The 6,651-nt window shown below is 31.2% G+C and overlaps 1 pseudogene; it reads right to left on the bottom strand.

The window, feature by feature from the left end:
- Positions 1–398: 398 nt before the first annotated feature.
- On the bottom strand, positions 399–517 carry LOC111743967 (annotated as a pseudogene).
- Between the last annotated feature and the right edge of the window lie 6,134 nt (positions 518–6,651).

The raw sequence follows: 6,651 nt of genomic DNA, 5'->3' as shown, positions 1-6,651 counted from the left end.
CAGATTTGTTATTTCTTCTTTCACTCTTTTGTTTAGACCTTTAATTTTTTTACAGATGTATGTGGATTGTTTTAGTTGTTATTTTATCATTTATTTCTCATTTAATTATATTGTTATCAGAGAAAGTAAATTTATGATACTGGTTATTTTGATGATTGTTCTAAAACATTTTTTGTAAATGTCCTCTGTTTTAGAAATGATTTCTATTCTCTACATTCCACCTTATCAGTTCTCTCTTCAGCTGCATCTAATCTCCTCTTCATTCCATTTATTTATTTATTTATTTATTTATTTATTTATTTATTTATTTATTTATTTGTAGGCGAGGCAACCCTTGATTGATCTCACAGATTGCAAGGACATTGTCAGCTTACAATTCTTTATTTTTTTATGTTTTATGCCTATAGCACCTGGTCTTCCTAGGTGGTCTCCCATCCAAGTACTAACCAGGCCCGACCCTGCTTAGCTTCTGAGATCAGACGGGATTGGGCTTGTTCAGGGTAGCATGGCCATAGACTCATTTATTCATTTTTTAAAACCTTGAATAAATTACTTTTTCGCTTCCAGAAATTTTGTTTGGTTCTCCTTCAAATACATGTGCTATTTTCCAGAAAGTTCCGTTATATTAAAATTACATCTAATGCTTTTATTCACCTTTGGTATTTAAATATTTCCACATTATTCTATTACTTCTAGTTTTGGGGTTGTTAAGTTTTATTTTTGTTGGGTCATCTGGATCTCATGGAGTTTTTTCTTATGTTTTGTTCTTTTTGACATTGAGTTCCTCTTCAGAAAGGATTACGTGTTCTGTAGAAGTTTTGCATATCTTCTCTTGTAAAACTGTTGCCACGATATGATTTTTAAATTGTTTATGATGAGTGTCCCCAGTAGAAAACTCAGAAGTTTTAATGATCATGAACCAGAATTTACGTTAATTTCTAGACTTACCGTTAAGGTACCATTCATTTAGTTTAAAGTTAGACCTCATATTTACTCCTGATATGAGTCTGGAGTTTTTCTTTTTGGCCAATGACTTTTTTCTTTTGATCCAAAGCCCTATGTGGAGATTTTATAACCTATGAAGACAAGGTGAGATTTGAATTCCCACTACTGCATATTGTATTGTCCTTAGATGAGTACTACAGTCTTAGCATCTAGCTCCTAAGATCTATGCCTCCTCTAATACCTGAGTGTTGTCACTGAATCAGCTTCAGATTATTGCTCCAACATTGATTTCCTTTTTTCTTTCTTGCACATGGTGTTTTCTCTTCTCTTATTTTGATTTATTTAATGTTTACTACTTTATCCAGAACTTCTATGGGCTTAAACTAGGAAGTGGGACAAAGTGCTTCAGTTAAGTTGTCATGTTGCAAAAGATCAGCTTCAGATATTTCCACAGTGATATTTAATGCAGAAAAACAAAAGAACATTGTCAGCAGAGTTTTAAAGTAAATAAGGTATGATCAATGCACTGGACCCAGCTTGTACTTCTAAGAGCTGATTGTCAAAATTTTAGAAATATTAACAGCCAGTTGTTAAACAGATATCATTTAAGATTAAATTGTATAAATTTACAATTAAATAATTTTTTAAAAACAGAAGACTCATCACTTTCTAATCATTTTACTATTATCTATACTCTTGAGGTTAATTATATCTATTGTTTCTACATAACCAAGATATATAATGTAGTATAGTGGTGTTCCTGTGAGCATTTCTTCCCAGTCAGGGAATATCATGTTGGTAACTTGAAATTAGCTATGGTGGGATTATTCACCTCAGAAAAAATCAGCAGACGTGAAAATTAGATCTTCTTGTTCTTCTGCAGAGCCAGTTAAACATTTACTGACAAATTACTAAACTCAAGAATGTCACAATAATTAATGTATAAAAGATATTTTCAAATATTAAAGAACTCAGAGAATAGAGCACCCATCGGTATCTTTTGGAAAAAAGATCAATGATAAAATCAAGGCAATGATGAGATAAATACGGATTAAAAAGAAATGACAGAATTAGAAATGAAATAAAGGATATAGATAATGAATAAATTTAAGCTTAGAACTAAAGCAAAACATTATTCATAATTAGAGTATGAAACAGTTTAATGTTATAAACTTTGGCATAATTCAAAGAATAATAAATAAATAATAAAATAATAATGGTAAATAATAAATAAACAATTATGTACTTTATTCCACATGATACTCAAAACAATCTCAGAATAATAAAAATAGGAGGTTGAAAAAATAAAATGGCAAGAACTATAGTAGTGTGAATTTCCTCATCTTTTATAGCAAAAGTTAAATCGATACAGTTTAATAAAAATATGGTTTAAAAATTTCTACCTCTCCAAAAATTTAGAGCAAACATCATACTTAATGATAATACATTAAAAATTTCCACTTAAGATTGAGATAATGACAATGAGGCCTACTTTTATGTTTTTATTTAACATTGGTAGTGCAGCTCCTATTCTCTGTGGCAAGGTATGATAAAGATTGAAAAAGAAGATTTAGAATTGCCATGATTTGTAGACAATATGAATAGCTGTGCAAAATTAAGTAACAGTAACAAATACTGAATACAGGCAGAGAAGATTCAACAAATGTATAATAGCAGTCTCTGAAGAGGAAAAGCAAAGGAAAGAAACATAACCAAAATGACAATAATTGAGAAAACCTTTCTTAAAAATTAAAATTAAAATATATTTTACAATAAAATATACAATGTAAAAGTAAAACTGCATATTGAAAAGACACTGCATATGTCTGAGGAAATTATTTTGGTTTGGTTAATTTTCTAGGTCTCTTAAGTTGACAGAACTGTGATACAATAACTTTTTTTTTGTTATATAAAATTAAAAATTGATATTTTAACTTTTTTATTTAAAACGCTTCATAAGTTTATACTGTTAACCACAATTCACTTTTAGGATTACGGGGCTTGCTTGACTTCTCTAGATTACTTTCATTTGTCACTTATTCCAAATCAATAATTCTAGTTCTCAAGAAGGGAGGGATAATAGAATTAGAATATCTCACAATTACTCATGTACTTTATTCCACATGATTCCATAACAGTCTCAGAATAACAATATCAATACTATTCCACCAATATGATTACTGCAAACCATTAATTTTTTTATGCTTATTCTTTATTTTGGAAACAGTGGTAGTTTGTCTACATTGTGTTTAAAACTATTATACAACGTGCCCTCTTTCTTTTAACTTTTAAAATTTTAGTTGTAAATGTAACTGTATAATGCTCACCATCAATCCCTATTTTGATATCTTTATAGCAATTTTAATTCTCTGAAGTTTGTTTTCTAGTAGATTCCTCAGAAAGAGCACATGGGAACAACATTACCTGAGTTCTTAAATGTGATAGCAGTTAGAATGTGAATTAGTTTGAAGGGACACAAAATCCTTAGTTCATATTTTTTCTTTGAGCATCTTAAATATGTTAGTTCATATCTTCGTTTTGGCATAAAGCATTGCTTCTTAAAAGTTTGATGGCAGTCTAATATTATTTTTGTTATGTCTTTTGTATTTTTTGCCTAGATGCCAAAGGATTGTTCATTTTTCTTATTAGTCCAGTGATTTTACTAGAATACGTTTCAATGTTGGCTCTTCTGAGTCAGTTTTCTCAGGTATGGGCTGTGCCTTTTCAATATGTAGTTTTACTTTTATATTGTATATTTTATTGTAAAATATATTCCAATTTTAAGTTTTAGGAAAGTTTTTCTCAATTATTGTTGTTATTTTTGTTCTGTTTCTTTTCTTTATTTTTCTTTTTTAAAGACTGCTATTGTACATTTGTTGAATCTTCCTTGCCTGTATTCAGTATTTATTATTGTTTTTTGAATCATTTTATGTCTTTAATTTCTTTCTTATTTAAAAATCTTGTCAATCTTGTCTTTTTTACTTTCTATTTATCTTAAACCATTATTTGTTGTGTTTATTTGCAATTATGTGCCTTCTATTTTTTAGTCTTAATTCTAAAGTGATTTTTTTGTCTTTAATTTATAGTTTTTTTCTGAGTTCTTTTACTTCATTTCTGATATTTTTCTAAATGTGACATATCTTGGTCTTTAATTTTATGTATCATACTCTTAATATCTTTTAGCTCATTTGGAATAATTTGTCTTTGTTGTGGGCATGTACTTTTTTTGTGTCCTTTCTGTTCATTTGTTGTTTATAGGGAGTTAGTCTCTTATGCCTTTTAAATGCTTGCCCATTTTTATGTGAATTCGTTTTTTTGAACGTTTAGAGTCACAGTTTAGAGTCATAGTTTTTCTAACTTCACAAAGCTCCACTTCTGTTGTTTCAAAATATGTCATCTTGATTTCTAATATCTATCAATTAGCCCTGTTCATTTCCTTTACTTTTGCTTGAAACTTGCATTTTCTTTATCTTAATTTTCTCTGTTCTGCTCAATGAGGATTCTGTCTCAGAAACTTTTCATCACTGTGTGCATTTGTCTTCAAAGGGAGCTTGGCTAATTTTGAGAGTTCCTAATATCCGGAATTTTTCAGACCTTAACTGAAGACATCATCTCTATGCCTCTTGCACTTACCCACTACTGGAGTTAGCAAAACCCATTGCTCACTGTCATTTACGGTGAGTCCCTGTTTGACATTTTCGGGTTCTCCTCTTTAGTTTGTCAGATGTTCTACTTTTTTCCTTCTGTTTCTCCCCACGCTAGTGTTCATACTTGTGTTATAGTTTTAACCAATCCATTTTTATTTTGTGTTTTATGGGTATACTTCATATTCTGGTTTGGTTACATATGATTATCAGGGGCTTATGTTTTTGCTACATAGCTTCACTGTTTTTATGTGGAATTCAGATGGATTTAGAAATTATACCAGTTCACCACCAACATCCCAGATTCCACTGAGACTTTTTATTAATTAATATATAAATAATTCCAATGATAAGATCATATTCAAATAATATTTAAAATTTGAAAAGAAATTTGAAAATGTGAACAATTCATATTTCATATAAAACTTAGAAGATAATTTTTGACATGATTTAAGAAATCTATCTGAAAGTAGAAGCCACCATCATAATTAGTAGTGAAACATTAAAACCACTTTTGTACAATCAAGAGTATATAGCTATTTTCGTTGTTGATATAATTAGTAGTAATATTAGCAGATGTATAATCCCATCTTTCATGAACACAGAAGTACAGTTCTAAGATTACAAGATTAATTACAAATTTAATCCCAGAACCCACCTAATAGTGGACACATGTAGTTGATCTATTCCTTGTCCCTTATCTGGTTTGTCTCAGGTTAAACAAGTCAGAGAAGCCAGGTAGAGGTATGCCATTTTAATTATAGCTAATAGGGGCTGAAAAATGCCAGGACTTAAGTTCTGAGCTTTATCCAAGAATTTCAATAAAAAATATTAATTTGTGCCTGATTTGAAGCCCATTTTGATTTGTCCTGGTACCACAGTTTCAGAAATTAGAGACGTTTGTTAAGAGTATTATTTCTATTTCAGTAAATAAAAATAAATTAAAAAAAAAAAAAAAACCACGAGGCTCTAAACCACATTTGCAAAGCTATGTTTTAGGTACCAAAATAATTTCAAATGCATCTCAAGGAAAGATTCATTAAGAGCTTAAAATATAAAACCTTTAATAATTCCAAAGAGTGACCAAAAGAATGTCAGTTCTGTATGAGAATCAATGAAGGGAAAACATTTCTTAATTAACATGGGCAAAAATATTTTGGCCAGTTTTTCTCGCTTCCCCTCACAGGCAGAAGGCTTGGAATGCTGCCTGCTGACATGCCACTCCAAGTGTGTACTCTGATCTGGTGTCAGAATGTTGGCTTACAGGTCAGGGAGAGATTTGCCATTTACTGAAGTGTACACTGAGTACTTATTCATGTAGCTTTATTTTCCACCCCTGTTTCCTCTTGCCAAAATGCCATATCAGAAATAGTTGGAAGAATGGAAAGTGTTCAACCTGGAGAATAGAAAACACCAGACAAGGATAAGAGGGTATGAGCTCTGTATTCAATTCATTGAAAGGTTGTTTTGGGGAAAGAAACTTGTTCGGCATTTTTCCAGAGGGGACAACTACCACAAATGGACAAAAGTTGTAAATGTGGGAATTTCAGCTCAAAGACTGAGGAAACTAGCCTCTCTACTTTGCAAGCCTTGCTCGCCCCTCCTTCCTACCCGGATGTATTTCCAGAATCCTGTTCTTCTTCCAAGAAAAAACTCTCCCTGAAATTTTCCTTCTAGCAATGGAGGTCTTGCCTGCATTAAAGGGATAAATCTATGTTTCATTTTAAAACATGGATGGTTCTACATCAAAGAGAGTATCAAATGCGATGAAGTCACTTTCGTATCAGAATTATTACACTGAGATGTAATTATATTGTACTTGGCTCTGTTGTGAGTTAATGAAAGAAAAAAAAATGACCAAAGGACAGAACTTCTTCTTAAAAACAAATGGAAGCACCTTGGCCTTAAGAATCAACCAGACTAATTATACATAACCACAAATAACTTCCTTCAAGGGTACCCTCAGTGTCAGACTGGACACAGCCACTGAGAAAAATCAGGGGTATGGAAGGCCAGGGGAAGATACTGTTTCAATTGGTTGCATCCAGGCATTTGAAGACAT

This window comes from Pteropus vampyrus, unplaced genomic scaffold, assembly GCF_000151845.1.
Source record: "Pteropus vampyrus isolate Shadow unplaced genomic scaffold, Pvam_2.0 Scaffold125, whole genome shotgun sequence".
In the NCBI taxonomy this organism is placed as follows: Eukaryota; Metazoa; Chordata; class Mammalia; order Chiroptera; family Pteropodidae; genus Pteropus; species Pteropus vampyrus.
The sequence above is the reverse complement of the archived record's forward strand: the minus strand, read 5'-3'. Positions and strand labels throughout refer to the sequence as shown.